Genomic DNA, 19,833 nt, shown 5'->3' with positions numbered 1-19,833 from the left:
AATTTTAAGTAGAACAAGTATTAACACTCTGCTTGTGAATGTTTTATGTGAAAATACATGGAGTTAATTTTTAAAAGTGGTAGCCTGGGAAGAGGTTCCTGCTAGGTGACCGCTATGAGAATGTTGGCTACTGTGCATAAGAGTAAGTATAGCTGTTTTACCAGTTTATTCAAGGTTTTAATATGACAATGAAAGTTTTAAATTATAGAAGGTTCTTTTGTGGTGTCTTAAGACTACATGTATTGTTCGTAATGTTTAAAATTTTCCTGTTTTTGGCAGGAAAGTTCTCACTAGTTAAAGACTAATACAGGATATATGGAATATCTTTTTTTATTTTTTTTAATTCAGTGCAATTCAGATGGAAATTAACTCATCAGTTAATTTCTGCTCTCTGTGGGAGATATGGCATTTCCTTCTTACTGAACATCTTGGTGTTTTTAGTCAGTTTTGATCTTTCTGGTATCTGGGAAGAGTTGGTCCTAGGAAGAGGTGCTCTGCACCTTGCTGATTATAAATTAAACATGAAAGATTAAGTATGCAACTTCTGTAAGTGGTTCTTACATGTTACAGATTTGATATAATTTTAATATTTACTGTGTATTATCTGGAAGTGGATATATATGACATCTTGCAAAATTGATCACTTTTTATGGCCCCTCCTGAAATGTCAGTATGTCTTCTCCAAGTACCACTTTATCATTACTTCATACATTTTTAAAATCAAAAGGAATTGCTGTGATAATACAGTCAGATCTCGTGCATAATACAAGCCATATGATGCCTCTACATTTCATCACCTTTTTTTCCTGGTGCTGTAGTGTATAGAATGACAGAATCCTGGAATGGCTTGGCTCGGAAGGGACCTTAAAGACCACCTAGTTCCACCCCCCTGCCGTGACTCAGCTCAGTGAGTAGGTTTCAGTTTTTTGCGTTTTTGCCATAGTATGTTATCATGGCTATTTCTGTCCCATGCTCAGCTGAGGTCACTGCTCAGATGTTTGATATTTACCGGTGTTTTTGACACCAAAGGGCCCTGATCATCCAAAGCACTGAACTATTTGCTTAACTTCTGTTCCAAGAGCAGTCCTATTGACATCAATGTATGAATTTAAGCTTATAATTAAGTGCATGGAGTCAAAGGTAAGCAATCAAATATGTCATAAATGGTGAACAATTACTCAAGAATTAATCATGGTTCAATAAAATCATGGTAAAAAAAGATCTGCATATAACTACTCATTTTAATCATGGTCTAAGGTATAAAGCAGTTTTTTCTTTTCTCTGTCCCATAAGGAAAAGTCCATTCTGTTTTTCCACTTTGTATAAAAATAAATGTAGTTCTTCACTGGCTTGATAAGAATGAAATTATAATTCAATTTTCCTTAGACTTTCTCTGTGCTATGCTATAGGTGTATAGGTGTAAAACTCATAGCTATTTGGTTTACATTTATACCTCTCACATTGCCTATTGCCTTCTGGAATTGTTTTACTGGAGTGTGTCTGTTGGTGTGCAATTATTCAGACCTGTTCCAATCTGAAGAGGGGAAAAGGTAGAAAATTCCTGTGAAGTGTATGATCAGATGTAATTTTCTTTTTGCAGAACTCCAGCAAAAAAGGAAACTCTGCATGTTCCAATATTTCCATTATCTTAGAAGATCACTCTCTAGTGGCAGTTGTCAAATAAATTGTTAAAAGTATAGTGATATTCTACATCTGATTTTGATTCTTTTTCAACACAATTTACTGCTTATTTCCCCCGTATTTTACTCTCACTTGCAAGACTTAGTGGAACAATTTTTTTCTTAAATAATAGTTGAATTGTCTATGATGTGGTGTGTGTCAAAGAAAATGAAAGCTATAGGGAAAGTTTTGATCTCAAGAGCTACCTTCACTCACTGGGATTACCTCCTGGCATGTGCTACTTATGTAGAGAAGACATAGCTCATGATATATCCTGAGAGCCTTTCAGGTGGGCAGTTTTCTGAAGATGAGCAGAATCAGGGAATATCAAGAAGAAATGCTCTGAGCCATTGCTTTGAACTCATTGATCTCAGATTCCATTTCATTAATTTATTTTATTAATTGTTATTAATTATTTTATTAATTGTTATTAATGTGGTCTTCCATTAATACTCAACTTTCTCATAACAACTTTCTTGCAAGGATAACTTCTTGTTTTTACAGTGCTGAACCTCAGTAATTGGTAAAGGCCGCGTTTACAGGAAGCCAAGTGGGAAAGTTGCCTGACTTTCCAGGTTTTGCTGTGGCTGTGAGCTGATTGCTGTGTGTGTAGCTACTGTTTTTATTTACACCATCTAAGCCTGGAATTATGCTACTAATCTTCAGGGGGTTACTGTAGACATTCACCTTTTTAACATAGAACTGGAATTGTTCTGAAGTTCCAATAAACATGAAAAGGTAACTGATTTCTTTCCCACAGAGGGAAACACAAAACACCTGCAACACCAAGTATGTTGCAGAAATGATTCAAGGTAAAAAGCAGATATTTTTATACCTCTCTTTATATCAATACTACTTTAAAATTCCAATGATGCTCAGCCAAATATACCTGAGAGAAAGTAAATATAAGTAATTATTAAACATATTTTCTCTGTCTGTCTGAGGTTTTAATTGACACACTCAGCCTATGACTTCTGTTTAGTATGATAATGGAAACCTGTACTAGTCAATGTGAGTGAGGCTGAGAAAGCTTCTTTCCTTGACAATACTTAAAGATGCATAAATAAAATTGTTAACTGACATTTAAAAGGAATCATCAAGAATTCCCAGCACAACTAGAGACCTGGAGAAGTGTTGACCACAATTAAGGTAGGATGCCAGGGGAGTAGAAGCTGGAAGAGAGAACCTGTTTCTTAAGCTGGTAAGTTTTTTTTTTCTTGTACAAACTCTGGAATGAATTTAAACAGTAATATTTAAACCAGGATAACCTTGGTGTGGAGATGCTTCTTCTGGGAGGAGATTTAGATTGAACTAAAAGTTACTGTATTGATCAACTTCTCTGTGATGGCCAGGTCCACCAAACTTATTTTTAAAGGCATGTTTGTTCCCAGTACAATTAGCAGAAATATTTGTTTAATTATTTGAAGAGGAGGAAAGTACCTATGGCACTTGCGCAAATACTGCTGGGTGCTTTATGAGACATTTAAAGTGAACAGAGCATCGATAACTGAGTTTTATGAACATTAACGTTGGATCTCTGTATTACAGGAGCCTTTGGCACTACTAATTTGACAGTAATCACATATGAATACAGTCATCTTCTTGTTACACGCGAAGTATTTCAGATTTATGCCAGTGTCAATATGGGCATTTCAGCTTGCAACCTTATTTCATATTCCCTTTGTCCACTGCTAGTTGGTGAAAGGTATGATGCTCATATTAACTGATCTAGTCACTTCGTCACCCTTAAGCACTGATCTGTCTATAACCTTTTTAATAATATTTAATGTCATTCTTGGAGGTTGTAACAGAAACCTGCATTTTGGCCTTATTTCAGTTTAGTAAAACTGCTAACACATTTTTATCTGTTGCTAATACTTTTTTGAAAGGGAAGACGAGCAAAAAAAATAATTCTCTTATCCGAGTTGTCTTAAGTATTTTACTTGCTGTTGAATATTTCAGTAAAAAGAGCTTCTTGTACTGGAATCAAAGACTATTTTGAAGATACTGGTCTCTTTTTAAGACGTAAAATGTATTAAAGCAGGACTTCATGATCCAAGCATTTATGGAGCAGATTCTGATCCCTTCTGATGAGTGAGAAGGGGAAGTTGCTACATTCCACTTTCTCCAGGCTTACCCTGGAGCAGTAAGCTACTGCAGGCTTGCAGGTCTCTTACTGGGATCAGAATCTTGCTCAGCACCAGAGTAAGAAGGCAGTGTGCAAGTGAAAGGCTCACAGGTAATTGCTCAGATCTGGGGCACACTTTTCATGGGTGCATAGCCTGTGAGAATTGCCTTAATTCATCTCTGTCTCTGCCATCCAAACCCTATTCAGAATTGCTGTGCTAACCTGAAATTGAGTTAACTTGACAGGCAGAGAGTAGCATTGTTATTGGCTGAATATCATTAATTTTGATGTGACATATTTCTTACTAATGGGAACATTTATATTATCTGTATTTGCAAAAAGCAGGAGAAAAAAAATCTACTACAACAGTATCAATATTTCAAGGGGAGGCAATGCAGTAGGGAACACTGTGGTTTCTGTAGCATTGCTTTTATTGATTGTTATAGGTATAAAAAAGAAAAGATTTTCACCTTTTTTCTCTGCTTTTTCATTCAGAGACTGCTAATGTATGTGAAGAAGAAAATTAACATAATGAGGAAAAAATATGAAAAAGCAACTGTAGCCCCATGAATAATCCTGAAACTATATATAAATGTACATATTTGGGCAAAGTGAGTACTATGTATTATAAAGACATCAACAGGAAAGTAGAGCTTAAAGCAGACTTAGGGACAGTAATAAAACCGACGAACGCTTACACAGGAGTGATTTGCATTTGTTGTGGGTTGGATGTGCAGGCCTGGCTTGCTCAGCTTCTTGTGCTGTGAAAAACTGAACTGGTGTGTGTGGAGTGACACTGGATGGCGTATGTCTGAATATAACAGAATTTGGCCCTACAACTGCAGCGAACACGTGGAACAAAGCAAGGTCTTTGCTTGCGGTGCCCCAGCAGGGCTGGGGTTAGGTGGTGCTGGAGGAGTGCTGCCCCACTGGTGTGCAGCGCCTGCAGGGCGCCTGCAGCGTCTGTGGGCTCCGTGGTTGGGCTCCTCTCTTGGTCGCCTCTCCCCAGGAAACCCGAGGGCATTCTGCACCAAAGGGCTTTTCTGTTAACTCTGGTAATGGATGTGCTCCATGGTCTTTACTCTTGTAAACGAGAGCAGGAGATGACCTGTGAAACCAATGAAGGTGCTGGCGAGTGGAAAATGGGACCAGAATTAGAGCTGGGCTGGAAGGTTAAAAGGAGCAGCTGGTAAGAAGCGGTAAGCCATGCTCTCTGTCCTGTGAGACTGGCCTTCAGTATAAAAGAAAGGAAACTTCAATACTGAAAGAAAGTGAATCTACTGAAAAAGGGGAAAAAAATGGTGCTAGGTAATATTGCTACAAGTAACACCTTTGGTGCTCCCTGCAGCAGGTGGTGAGCCGGTGCTGGAAGCTGGAAAATGGCTTTCTACAGGGCTGGGTAACGTGTTGAGCATTGTGTGTCTGATATTCAGAGCTGGTGCGCCTGCTCCTAGATCATCTTTGGATTAGCTCTTCTTTAAATAAAATATTAAACTTTAAGCAAGGAGAGTAACGAAGTAAATAACATAAAATGGAGGAGCAGGGATCCAAGTGTCGTGTCGTAGAGGTATGGCACAGTACAGCAGCTCTCTTTCCTCTGCGTCCCTCAAAGAAAAGTTGGGTTTTATTGAATGAAGGTTATGGAGAAGATGGATTTATAGGTAGCATTAAACCTTAGAAGGAAAGGGGACTGGAATATCATTATTTATAAAACTCCTGGTATTTGTCTTCTGTATTGATAACAGGGTAAAAATTAACATCATACAGCCAATCACATATGTGATACATTCTTTTTTCTGATTTTGCAACGCATAAGAGGGGAATAATTCAGTCCTCCATGTGATGTTTCAGCATGTATTTTCACCTCAGGTTTTGAGATTTTCAATTACATTTTGCTAGTATGAGAGACATTTATTGCAACTTAACACCCCTCCATGCCCCCCACGCACCCTTTGTATCACCTTTTCAGAAGGAGAAATGCTAAACTTGAACTTGCAATCTCCTAAGAATAGCATGGAAGCTTTCCATGTGAGAGGAATGAAAAGTGTTTTCAGGGCTATGTGGAGTCTAAATAGTTGCCACAATGGTGATTGAGAGGAATGTTATTTTATGAAGGGAAAAACCCATTTCTCAGCAGAACTAAAATTAATCTGTGCCAGTAGAAAAAGACACAATGAAGTTCTCCATTGTAGTTTGCTCCCAGAAAAAACGATTTTCTAGTAAAAATTTGTGGACGAAAAAGCTATAGACCTAAAGTCCTTTAGATGGCAGTCTCCACAGATGTCAGAAGAATCAAAATCTTCAAGCAGATCTAGAAAATCTGGGAAAACTTCACTCTCTGCCATAGGTCAGCCTGTAAGTGCTGCAGATCTTTGCCCCTGCTGTCTCTTTTCAAGTCTTTGCTTCAGCTTAGGATCTTTAAATGTTTTATCAGATTTCAGTCTACATATAAGATGTTGTGCATCTTTAAGTCTGTTTATAAGACAGTTAAAAGGCTGAAGTATATATTGATGACCTTAAGTAATTCAGCCACAATTTTATTTAAAATATCCAGGCACACGCTTCATCATTGTCCTGACATGAATACCTGATTATTTTTTATCCTTCAGCATAGCCTGCAGCCCTCTGGTTTATGAACATATTTACGTATGAATAATAAAAGTTTTTCATAATGTTCACCAAGAGGAAATATTGGGTGGGATCTCGTGGAATACCAACTGTGTAATTGCATTAGTGGGAGTGTGGTTTGGGGACCTACAGAGGAGAGAGATCGTGGCATGGTGCGAGCTTGGGGTCTGTGGTTTAAATTCATGCAAGTTAGGTACCAAGCTGCTCCCTTGTAGGCACCTACAACAAAAGCCCTCTGGTTCTTGGGGGCGAGGAGCTGCACTTTTCCTTGCTAACTCTGTGTTTCTAGAAGTTAATCTGTCTCAATGTTTGAAGCCTGACTTCAGGCACTTCAATTTTTTCTTTCATGCCTTCTGTGTCAAGAGCAGAGTCTTCTGGACTTGCCTCAAAAAAAAAAACAAAAAAACATAGGCTTGGCAATGAGAGTGTGAATTGTAGCAAGATTTCAATTTTTCCTTTCCAAATGTTGTTCCTGTGATTCTCAGATATAATCCTTAACATTAGCCAAGTTTGTTATTACTGGATGTGTATGTCTGAAGCTCTCTTCTGTGACACAGGGCGGGTTGATAAGGCTGAGCATGGTGTAGCTGGTGCTCAGCTGACTGATGCTTTGGGCTCCTCAGATCTACCCTTATGATGGATCGTGTGCATTAAAAGCCTATTTGTGACAACACTCTTGTCAGAGATTATCTTGTGTTGTAAAAGCCTTCTAAGGATTATGTGTGCTTTATTTTTCCAGTGACAGCTTACCTAACTTTGCTTTCATTAAAAAATATGATTCTGTAAAGTGCTTGGGAATAATGTTTTTAAGAGACTGCAGTTTATTACTGAAAATTTCAAAGAGGAAATATTTAGCCAATTATTAAATTAAAGTTGATTATTAATCCCAGAGAGATAATTACCAAGGTTTGAGGCAATTTATCTTCTATTTGAAATAGATTTTCACTTCTATTCACAATAGGTCTAAGTTTTATTTGTCACTTAGATCCACGGCTGTTACTGCAAAGAATTGCATTGTCATGCAAAGTACAAAATGTTTCTTTGAAGTTGACCATAAATATATTGGCAACGTGTTAGCTGAATTCTTCATAAAAGCATGCTGTCTTTAAGGAGTAATCTGTCCCTTCTTGCATCATAGGCAAATTTCCTTTGAGTAAGTAGTACTATCACAGCAGCAAGGAAGAACACTGTATGTAGCAACTAAACTGAAATATAATTTTACTCCCAAAAAGCATAGGTTACATTGAACTTTATATATACATACAGTAGTGTAATAAAATGCTTATAGTGATACTTAAAAGCTATAATGGCAAAAGACAATATAAGTGATGTCAGCTCTTCGGCAGAGTTAATATTCTGTCTGCAAGTATGTTTTTTTTTTTTTCAGCGTGTGTAGTGGTTGTGGGTATTTTAACCCTTAAATCTAGAAAACGAGTGCCTCAGTAATGGGTGAATTAAACGTACATCAATGCATTAATCTAGATTTTGTCTGCTATACTGTGGTATGCTAAATACAAAGGATCTGTGAATGTTATGAATGTTTATGCTTAAACATGGTTACAAATCATCTGTGAAATAGCTTTTTTAGATATTTGAATCATAAATTCCAACTTAATTACTCTGGAAGTGAAAGTGATAGCAATGCACTTCAACACTAAATGGTACCGGGAGGGCTGGAGCCTGCGGATACCCAGCGGAGCGCAGCACCTGTGAGAATTTCTTGTCAGCTGCATGCTTTTTTGATGAGGACTGTTGAGGGAATCAAGGTTATTTTCACTTTAATACTTTTCTAGAGGATGAAAATATATCCATGTTTTCCTAAAAGATGAGGTGTTAAATGCATCCATTGCAGAGAGGATGAATGCTCCCTGCTTCCCTTCCTCCTCACGAAAGGATCAGCTTGACAGGAGAACGCTGCTGCTTGTGTTCAGTCACTTTTCATCTTGGAATTCAAAGAGCATTATTTATAATCTCCTTTTCAGAAATTCGTAAAAATGCTTAATTTTCTTTTCAGCTTAATTTTATTCAGTATACTTACAGAAATGGTCAGGATGCTCAATGTGGTCCCCAACACCGCCAACCCCCCAAGATACTTCAGCATAGAAACATTTCCTCCAGGAGCTGAAGCACATGCTCTTCATTAACTCATACCGAACAAACCCACAGGGCTTCCCTTCATTGATAGCCTTTATGAGAAATCGCTCTCTGTGTTTGGATGGCAGTGATATGAAGTACCAAGATGTACCAATTGTCTCCAATACTGATTGGAGAAAAAATGGGAAAGAAAAATTTAGCTAAAAGGTAGAATTTAGACGAATTCTGGCCTAAGTATATCTGCAAAGACTGCCATAGCACCTCGGCTCCAGCCCTTTCGTCACTTTGCTTGCATAAGATAAAAACCTCGATTGTAATATAAGCGTCACTGAAGAATTTCTGCTGTCATTAAATAAGCCTCAAGGAAGCTTTTTGCCTATGGCTAATGACCAGGTATGAATTTTTTCTTTTTTCTTTTTTTTTTTTTTTCCTTCCTCCTCCAGAAGCTGCAATCAAGAAAACAATCCAATTACGTCTTTATTTGTGAATTACTCTTCAAACGTTGATTTCTTGTATGGCTGCTTCAGGAGTCCCTGAGCAAGCAGCAGGACAGCAGCCTGGTCCCTCCCGCAGCCTGGTGCGGACAGCACGCGCCGAGAAGCAGCATCTCGTCTCCTACGGTAGGTGAGCCAAGGCATCGGCATCCCATTGGAGCCGAGGGGATAACCAACAGCCCCACGGGCACCCTGGCTGCAGGAGGGTGTCCAGGAGGGCTGCAAATCCCAGTAGGACCAGCAAAGTCCAGATCTCACTCTGGTTTGGATGTCAGAGTCCCTGTGCCCCCAGACTGCCGGGGCAGAGAGCAGCATTTCTGCCTAAAGGGTCAAGAGGGAACTGGCTGTGGGGCCGGGCATAGGCGCACCTGGAAACTTGTGTTCTCCAAGAGTGATTCAATGCTGATTCCCTTTCACATGGTCAACAGGCACGGCTCAGACAGGCAGCAGCTGAACCAAGCTGACTGCCCAGCCGGGCTCTGCTTTTAGAGCCACGCTGCTTCTGCAGTCCGGGGCACCGACGATGCTTAGCAGTCCCGGCGGTAGTGAGCAGGCATTAACTAATTAAATCTTCCCTCTTCTGTAGGAGGGAGGTAAATATTTATTGTCTCGTTTCAGAGTTAAGGCAACATGAGATAAGACAGCATAATGATAAATGATGAACAAGAACCGCTGCGGTGCCTGGCCAAGAGCGAGGCCAAGCACAGAACTGGCACAGCTCCTGCCAAGGCTGAGCAGTGCAGGATCAGGTCTTACTCTCCTAATTACATACTGTCTGATGTTTTAAGTCCTTTTTTCATCTGTCGCTAACAAGATTTGTGTAACATAGTAACTGTTATTTTGGTAAATTGCAGTTTTTTTTTTTTAACTTTGCTGCTACTTTCTGTTTTAGAAAGAGTTCTTGGACCTTCACCAGATGTGATAAAGTTTGCACATGATGTGGTTTGAAGAAATCCTTACCGGAGTCATTCCGATCCCCGTAAGAGAGGCGCAGGTCTGGGTACAGCAGGAAGCTGTTTGTATTTTCTGTACAAACAGACACACCGCACCCGCTGGGGAGAAGCTGTGAGATTGCTTTGAGGGAGCCCTCAGCTTGCGGGCTTTTTCTCTCCAAAACAGCAATTGTATTACCATTAATAAACTCTCCTTGCAAATCTAGGCTGAAATAAGGCTAGAATTTCATTCATCAGTGCTTACTGCTTAAGGCAGTGCTGCCTTCTTATGGTCTCCCCACAGACACGTAGTGCTTTCCTGGGGATAGAATATTGAGCAGAAATTGCTTCCAATCTTCTGTAGGACCGAGGCGTGGGAATGGGTTTGTGCTTTGGCTGCTTTCATACTGCCAGCTTATGAAAAATAACAAAGCAAGCAGCCAAGTTGAGGAAACAAATAGGATATTATATAGTTTATTCATATGTGCTGCCTTCCATCCCATTTGTCACCATTTCATCCCACCTGCTGCTGAAAAAGATTCTGTGGCTGAGAGATGCCTTCAAGGCGTCGTTGGCACGCTCATGCTACAAGTGAATATCAATATCTGCGTTGAATAGCCTAAATGTATTTTAAACAAGACATTTCCAAATTATTGCGGTGTGGCTGTGTATGGGGCTCTGCAGAACACCAATTAAGAGTCTGTCAGCATTTGCAGCATGATCCATTGTGAAAATTTATTCCAAGTAGAAATTTGGCATGCAACAACCAAGACTAGGAATTCTCCCCTTCCATTTTTCTCTTCCTTTTTTGTCCTGGAAAACAATATCTGATGCTCTAACTGCTAAATTATTTAAGATTAAAAAATGTTCTATGTGAGTAAAGCAAAGAGATGGGTGTTTCAGAGCTGTACAATGGCTCTATGACTCTTTGACACAGCCCAGGGAGACAGTATGCAGAAGAGAATTTTGAGCATAGAAAGTTTCATATGAAGTAGATGCACAACATTTGGAGGAATAGAAGTATCTGCAGCTAGAGCAGAACACCAAAGGTGGTGTTCCTCCTACAGTTATCAGACCTTCATGCTTTTCATGTGGGAGAGATGCTATTTGGTGAAATGCAGTCTGAGTTTGATCATCAGGCTAGCCACAGGTGGTACTAACCCACACAGCAGCCATTTCATTGTGCGCTTCCCCTAATGGTGTTTGTTGCTGTGTTTTCTGTTGAGGTCTGCACTGTCTAGCTCGTGATCTATTGTAGGATGAAAATTGTTGTACAGAAACCTATTCCTAATTTAGCATACGTGAGATCTCTAAAGTCACTGAGGGTTCAGTGCTCTTCAGTCCTGTGATAGCTGTGAAGGTGCCCTATTTCTGGAAGTCTGGGAGAACTGAGTTGTATGGAGGCAGGCAGACCCTTCTTCAGGCTGCTGAATCTCTCTGGAAATACTAACAGCTGTGGCTAGAGTGAGAGGAGTTAATTTAACAGATGAACCAACTCAGCTTAGGAAAAGCGAAGAAGTGCCAGAGAAGAAGCACAGCTTTATATGAGGTAAGGGAGGTGACTTTCTACTTGTTTTATATATGTATATACTTATTCTGATTTGGAATTACAGAGAAAATCATAATGGAGGAAAAAATTCTGAACAAGGTGAGCTGTATTTTTCTCAAAGCAGCCAAGGGGTCTATCAGAGAGTAAATTGTAGAATCACAGAATATCCTGAGCTGGAAGAGACCAAAAGGAGCATCAAGTCCAACTCCTCGACCAACTTTCTTTTGGATGATTAAAGGAACTATGATTTGGCACACAATCTGCCCTTTTCATTCTTTCTAATGCTGAGCATTGCAAGCTGGAAAGACTTTTCCGCCTTATGAGCTCTGCTTTGCCAGCTCCGTTAGCCACCTCTGTGGGCAATTTGCAAACTGCAGATCACTGGTTAGTGTAAGATGTTCCTCAAGTATTTGTCCAGGTTCTCATCACTGGTAAGTACTGATAAAAACAGCTGCAAGCAATGAAAGGAGCTGGCAAAACGTGCTGTGATGGGGTTGCTGGTATGCGAGGACTAGCGCAGCAGGGCTTTCCTGAGCTATTGGACGTCATTCAGAGGATGAGAATTTTGAGATTATAATTCCTGAAATCTAGTCATTGAACCACAAGGAAAAAGGAAATCCTGAAGAGCATTGGCCTGCAGCAAGGTAGGATACACATATTTAAAATAAATCAAGTACTTTACTGCAACAGCAGCAAAAAGGAAGGGTGCTAGGGTTGAACAGAGGGAGTACAGGTGCAACTGTAGCTTGTAAAGTGGGATATTTTGATGGCCTACAATTCATCTGCAGCAAGTGTTTTATCTATTATAGTAGTGCTGTTAAGGTTATTATACACCTCAGAATTGAGTTTTGTTCTGAAATCTGCAGTGCAGAGTCTCTGATTTCATCCATATTCAAAATTAATTCACTTACATACTGACATTTCTGCTTTTAGTAGTGGCACATATTTTTGGGAATACTTCTGTAAAAGAGAAAGGAGTTTGTGTGAAATGAGAAACTTATGTTAAAAATACAATTCCCCTTGCTTTACACACCAAATTCTTGTTTTGTTTGCTAGCAATCATATGCATTGTAGTCAATAAATACCATAATCAGCAGAGGACTACAGTTCCTGATGTCTGGTTTCATCACTTCTCTTGTGGTAATTGACGTTCATTACCAAAATTATAATGGCTGTGGAGGACCCTCATGTTTGTTTTTTTGCAGGTATTTTTTTTACATATCTGCAATGCCTACTGCTTACAAAGAGCCTTTACACATGTATTCCTTTGGAGACTTGAGGTATGCAAAGGATGTAGCCACAGTTTGTGCTGGGATAATTTGGATTTCTGCTTTCTGTGATTTATGCTTGTTGACTTCAAATGCTTGCCCCACCAAAAAGCTGCATCATAAAGCTATTAATGTCAGGAGCTCTTCTTTTATATGGCTCTCAGACCACATAGAGGAATGCAGAACGCTGCAAAAGCAAAATGCTGAAAATAAATTGCTCTGCGTTCCCTGACGCACCCAAGGACTGTGAAGTGGACATTGCAGACATGTTGCTAGTGCCCACATACACACTGTTCTGGATGATCATTAATCTCGTCTCAAATTGGCTTTGAAAAGTTGTAAAATAATTCATTTGTGTTTTTCTTTCTGATGTTCCTCGTATCTCATCTCATTGTGTGAAGGTAATAGATCAGAACTCTCCCGATTGCGATGGCTGTAGACCCAGGTTAACCTTTACTCTCTGGAAGCCATTTCATGAGGATTTAAAAATGCATTTTAATAAAAGGGAGCTATTAATCTCCTGGCCATTTGTCTCTCAGATTTGTCATGCTAAAAGCTGGTATTTTACCATATGAACACTGTCTGCCCGGGGACAATTTGCATCCCACATTTCTGGGAGGACAAAGGTAGATGTCTCGTTTAAATAGGGGCAGACACTGTGAGGTGCAACTTAAAGCTGGTGTGCTTCAGGGATTGCACTAGTCTCAGGGACACAATTCTTTGAATAGCTCTTTTCTCTGCAGTTGTGCTGCTGAAAAACCAAAATTCCTTATAGCATGTCTTTTAGTCTTTTCTGTGTGGGGAAAATGTAAAACAGTAGGTGGTCACAGAGGAAATAAGGATTTTATGGAGAAAGTGATATGGGTTTTAATGCCATTCACGCTTATTATTTTTATGATTTAAATTTCAGATTGAATAAATGAAAATTGTGAAGGAAGGTATTTTTTCCATTTATTGTAGGGATATGTAGTTTCTCCCTTTAGGGTTGTGGTAAACATCTAGATGAATTTATTACACTTAACGATTTGAAAAGTATTTCCTGCGTCCAAAAGGGCAAAGGAAAAAAAGAAAATGGAGACAAAGGCAATATAGCACTTAGTTATGCAAATGCTCATGCAGTGTATCTAAATGCTATCATTTGAGACCTATAGTTAGAAAGGGTGTTTATGGGTGTCCTTAATCCAATGCTACCTTCCACATGTGACCTTGGCGAAGTCCACAATTTCACATCATTAAAAAACTGTTCTCATATATATATATATGTGTGTGTGTGTGTGTGTATATATTCATGCTTGATTTGTTTTCCTTTTCTTTCTTGCTTTATTATTTTTTCCCCTGAAGGAAAGTTTTTGTTCCTTCCAGTATTTGTTCAGGGCAATGTTAAATGTGCAATATGCAAGTGCAGAGGGTATAATTAGAAGTAATGGAAAGGAAGAGCAAATTGACTTCAGACTGCTCTCACTGTGAGGGCTATTAGGAAAGCAGCGAGTCTCTCCCGTTGTGCTTCTCTCTCTTGACTGAACACAGCACTAGAGGCAGAAGAGCTAAATCGTGTCCTTGTGCCTTGGAAGGCAGGGCCGAGGGGACAGCGTGGCAGAAGGATGGGCCAAATGCTCTCATAGATCTCTCATTTCAGCCTCTTGCAGGAGGCGGCTATTAGCCTCCCACAGTAAAAGCAGTCATCATCACTTCTTTCTGACAGCCCTGGTGGTGGTGTGGAGGTCCTACCAGGTGGTGTTAGTCTTGCTGGGTCCTGCAACCCATATGCCTATGGGGGGGCGTACTAAATGGGAAAGTCACTTAGCTCCAGCTGGGGAAAAGCACAGCGTAATTACATAGGATCAAATGCAAGGCATCACTGGAAATGACGGTATGAAAGCAGAGCGCCTGGCCTCTCATGACATGATGCTCATCACGGGTTGACTGTGTGCCTACTTTAATTTCTCACTGTTAGGAGGTTTGGCCTTTGTAGGGAAATACTCTCTAGGATCAAATGGAGGTTTCTGTCTAGAAGTGGCACAGACTTAACGCAGCGCAGATGGGATGCTCTCAAAGGCACTGGTGTAGTGGAGGCTGGTGCTGGTGGGAGGAGGTGTCCTGCACCCTGAGCCAGCCTGAGGCTGGGGAAAGCTGTCATCTGAAACTCTAGGGTTTTAGTAACAATCAGTGACAGTAAAAAGAATAACAAGCCAGATCTGTAGAGGCCTGATGTGAGTGGTCTTTATTTCTTAAGTGTTCCCATTAAAGACATGAAGTGTCTGCCATTTTTGTGCTGTTCCCAGTCACATTGCTTCTCAGGACACTGCCAGATAATTGGTTCTTGTAATTCTCTCAGACTGTCAGAGATCTCATTATTTGAGATCTCAAGTAGGGAATATTAAACCTATGCTTAGGTTAAACCATTCACTTAGGTGCCAAAATTAAGCATGTCCTTCAAGTGATTTCCTGAAAGATTCTGCTGAAGCCCAGTGTTGCAAAGCAAATCCTATGTTATGCACAAAATAAAATAAAAAAAAAAAAAAGGAAAAAGAAAAAGACCAAGTGTAGTTGTTATGGTCTGATGGAGGCAGCAAAAGACATAATACATACGGGAAAGTCTGAGCATCCCTGAACACAGGTTTGCAAGAAATTTCCATCCTTATCATCCATGAGTGCTCATAACGGTTAAACTCTGGCAGAAAATGCTGAAGGAAAAGGAAGAAGATGTACTGTTTCTATGAAGTATAGCCCGTGGCCAAAGGAAGAGAGACATTTCTATACTTATAACTTGTTTGTTTATTTATTTATTGCTATTAATCAACTGTAATTTCATTGCAAAGAAATAACCGTGAAGAAGTGCAAGTTGCTGCCTGCACAGAGGAAGCGGTGCAGTAGGAGGCATACGTACGTCCATGCTGTATGGAGGTACAGATCTATGCAATATGCTTTTGTGACTTGAATTTGTTTGGAAGCCAGAAGCTTATCCTATTCCTGGGTATCTTGCGGGCAGGTCAGCCAGTGTTTCCAGAGATTTGCCTGGCTCATTAGCTGATTTTTCTGAGTCAAACTGTGTACAGAAGATCTCCTGCCCATGAGAATCGGGTTGTGGCAGGGCAGTGAGCGTGAGCCAGCCCCGGCCCAGGCTGCCAGAGCGAGATGCTGCCTGCAGGAGACCGCAGGGATGCGGTTGGACGTAACTCAGGTCCCCGCTTGTCCTCCCCCCCAGCTCCTTCAGGGCTTTGCGAGGTTTGTGGAGACTTATCCCATTGTGGAGACTTATCCCACTTTGGTTTGGGGAGGGGAGAGGATCCAGATGCAGCCCATGCTGCGGGCTTGCTCACAGGAAATTGCACATATTTACAAGCTTGGTAATGATGAGGCCACAGTAATGATAGTTTGTAAATTATCATTGCTCAGCGTATGAATTAACGACCCTTTGGTGGAGCAATTCACACTTCTAGAATTTTTCTTCCTGCCTTCTTTGCTTCATTTTGCGCCATGTTCTTTGGAGCCATGTTAGAATGAGCCTGAAAAAGAGTACTTCGAGTTGGAACCCAGCACCATACAGAAATGTGTTAGTTCTAAGCCCTGATTACATAATAGCATTCATTTTAAATTATATTATTATTATTTTTTTAATTTTTTTTTCAAGGAAATATTTGGTGTTTTACTTGATCAAGTATAGAACATGATGCCCTTTCCTCTGAGAAACTTGTAATTTTAAAAGGGCAATTTCCTGCTCCAAGGAAAGTGGTTCTTTTGCCTCACAACTTTGCTTGGCCACATGGACGCATCTCATGCCTCTCCCTGAGAGTGTCCACCACGTACCTGTTCCACCCCTAGTGCGTGAAGCATCACTGGTGTCCGTGTTACCCTGCCCTCTTATTCCCTCCCTGACCAAAGACCAGGCTCAGTGGTGTGCTGGAAGACTGAAGAATAGCAATGATGCAATATCATGGTCTCAGGAATGCACAAAACTCTTTCCAAACAGTCCAGGGAAAAAAATCCTTTTTAATTTGTAGGAGGCTATGTCGGAGGCTCTGATGGACATTCAGGACACTTGGAGTGCCACAGCTCATGGCTCCATCAGCGAGGTGACTGACGCCAGCTGACCCCAGGGTCCTGCGGATGATGGCACTGCACATCCATGCGATAGGATATTCCAGCTCACCTTCTGCTCTCTTTGGCACCACCAAGCCATGCTCTGTTTTGCAGCTTGGACATGTCCATAGGTATTGAAATGTTTGTGAAATTGGATGAAACTTTCTCTCCCCAATACCTAAACCATTTTGAAAAGGGAGATTTAAGTATGAAAAGGGAGATTTAAGTATTGTAGCGGTTCTTATTTTTTTCTGTATAGTCTTCATATTAGCAGCATTTCATTTAGAATTCAAAAGGCAAACTCCGCTTTTTTAGCAGTGTAGCACTTGCAAGCACAGCTGTAAATTCATTTTGACCCAGTGTATGAGTTTCAAAACTGTTAGACCCCTCTATTTAAAATATGCTGACTGATTTTCACAGATCACTGGGAAGCTTCTGCTCTGATGCTGTGTCAAAGCATATTTTAGAGGAACAAATCAAAAAATCCTCAGCAGTGCGCTGCATGAAATAATAATTTGAAGGGCTAAAGCCTTATACCATGATGCTCTATAATCCTGTCTCAATGCATTGCTGTGAGTAAAGACTCCTCTAAAAGCATGTCACTGTTCTAGTTTATAACACTTTATAATTACAAAAGTGTAATCAATAAAATGTCTTAAGTGGTTCCTGAGTAGAGAAAATGATTAATGCACAATGTCTAATACACAGATACATTTAAAGCAATTTCCATAGTGAAGAGTTGTAACGTTTTCATGAAGTTAAATTCTAATACGCTACTGACAAGTAACTTTCTTATTTTACTTGCTGGCTTCCAGGTTGCCACTTGGGAATTTCCATATTATGGCAAAAACACTTGTGAGATATATATATATATATACACACAGATTTATGTAAAGGCTATTCCTCTGCCCTGCACTATGGTATGGGAAGGGACTGTATATAGACCTGTAGATGCTGAGTAGGGAAGATTATTCCTGCCCTTACTAGAGCATGTGTTCTCACTGTGTACTTTGGAACTGTAAAATAAGAATGGCTTCATTAGGAGCTGTTTATGACAAAGCTGCAAATTGCAGGTGTTTTTATTTCGGTCTCACTGAGGCCCTGCTTGTGAATCTGGTTTCCACTGTGCACAACTGCTTCTGACACCACACTGGGTCCTTGGCAGACACAAATGGCACAATGCATATGTAAAACAAATGATATGTAATATTGTTGATAGCTGCTCTAGGAATCCTAATTTAATATTACGGTAAAATTAAAATGATATACTTCTAAGAGAAAGGTTTTCTTTAACTAGAAATAGACCTTACTTTACGCTGCTCTCCTCATTCTTTACTCATAACTCCTGCAAAATGCTTATTGATTTTAGTGGGAGTCTTGCTGAAATACAGGCTGAGTAGGGAATGCTGTGGGAAGCCCTTTGCTCTCTTCGTGATGGAGGTTAGTCATAACACAAAGCACCTGAAGCTGTTGTGACTCATCCCATCCTGAAAAAAGAATGACGGGGGCAGTACTTTTCCACCACATGTTACTGTGCTGAAGGAAAAACATTGTAAGGATTTCAATAAATAGTCTGAGACACCAGAAAGGATGTTTAATTTCAGATTATGACTCTTCCTTATTCAAGCATGAAAAAGGAGCACAGTTTGTTGTCTTTCTTTAGGTTTGTGATTTGTGTGCACTAAAATTGTGAGTAGTAGCTCCAGTAAAACATAGGAATATTCCTCAGCTAGCAGCATGCACGTCTTCTAGGGAAGTCATTATGTTTAGGTGGTCTCATTATCCCTGACAATAATATTGCAATTAGCAACCATTCATAAAAATTGCACATTATTTGTATAATATGGTTTTTCTGTATTGGCAGAAATAAGCTTTTAGAACAGCCGCTTGTTATTGGCGTGTAGCTGTACAGTACTGTTAAGTAAAATTTGCTCAGGGACTCATTAGCAGGTAATAGGTTGTCAACCCATGTCTCCAACAGACATAGCATGCTATTTGCCCTTCAACATATGTAAAATTAGAAAGTACATTTGCAGGAGGCTTTGTGTGGCCTTTAAAGGCTGCTATTCAACCTCTCCGAAGCTGGTCTGCTCGCTCAGGTCATCGCCAGTTACAAGGGAAAGGGTTCCTGGAGCTGGCTCAGACCTTGGGGTTCCAAAGAACAGCCCAGGACAACCAGGCCTTGACTTCTTGTAATGCTAGTACTTGTGAATCTGCTTTTTCACATCTCACGTAAGGTTCGTACAGTGTTGTGCGTGAATTTAACGCATTTTGAGTGTCCGACTGTTTTCTTCAGTCAGTAGTTGGAGTTTCCAGCAATGTTGCCCTTTGTCAATGCCCTCGTCATATGGATATGAATAAGCTTTTGCCTACAAGGCCAACGTTTAGGTACAGGGCTTCTTGTCTGTGCCTTTGAGCCTTTGTCCTTGTCCTTGTGTGCTTGCTGCTTCTCCTAATCCCTACCTCTGAAATCGCTGCCACGCCACAAGGTATGGGAATTTCTGAATAAATAAGCTCAGCAAGTGGAAACAGGCTGTTTGTAAGGCTGCATGACGTTTCCTTGTTTATTTAACTTCTGCAGGACATTAAATAAATCTGCTGTCTGCTGTCAGAAAGATGTTGCGTGTCTGCACGATGTAGAAGTGTGAGTCTAGCCTTCCTCTGCGTGAGTTACATGTGTTGAAGTTGTGAAGTGGTTCCTTCGAATGATGAGATGCTCCCGTATGTAACAGATCAGGAGCTGTCACTTTTCTAAACAGCAAAAAAATAAAAATCCAAGTTATGAATTATGAATGTTCATTTTTTTCTGCGTAGCTTCCTTCTTGCAGCAGCCTCTGTAATGATGCAGCTGGTTCTCAGCTAAGACATATGGGTTCCTATTTCCTGCCTTTTTCTGTCCTTGAGTAATTGTTACCGTTAATTTTAATGACTTTAGTAACAGTGATCCACAGAGAGAAAGCGTGCTGCCATGATCGTGCAG

At 40.2% G+C, this 19,833-nt stretch overlaps 2 long non-coding RNA genes across 2 annotated transcripts in view; both read left to right on the top strand.

The window, feature by feature from the left end:
• The first annotated feature begins 3,724 nt into the window (after positions 1 to 3,724).
• Positions 3,725 to 10,560, top strand: LOC308200236. The gene is made up of 3 exons (XR_013955366.1): positions 3,725 to 4,419; positions 8,974 to 9,150; positions 9,917 to 10,560. It is a non-coding gene; the product is annotated as an uncharacterized lncRNA (long non-coding RNA).
• A 1,311-nt stretch (positions 10,561 to 11,871) lies between these two features.
• The window catches only part of LOC308200235, a 30,074-nt gene continuing 22,112 nt past the window's right edge, over positions 11,872 to 19,833 (top strand). The window contains exons 1-3 of the long non-coding RNA XR_013955365.1: positions 11,872 to 12,149; positions 16,775 to 16,984; positions 19,435 to 19,497. This is a non-coding gene — a long non-coding RNA (uncharacterized lncRNA). The remainder of the gene's footprint in view (positions 12,150 to 16,774; positions 16,985 to 19,434; positions 19,498 to 19,833) is intronic.

This window comes from Anser brachyrhynchus (genome assembly GCF_964034855.1).
Source record: "Anser brachyrhynchus genome assembly, chromosome: 10".
NCBI lineage: Eukaryota > Metazoa > Chordata > Aves > Anseriformes > Anatidae > Anser > Anser brachyrhynchus.
The sequence above is the reverse complement of the archived record's forward strand: the minus strand, read 5'-3'. Positions and strand labels throughout refer to the sequence as shown.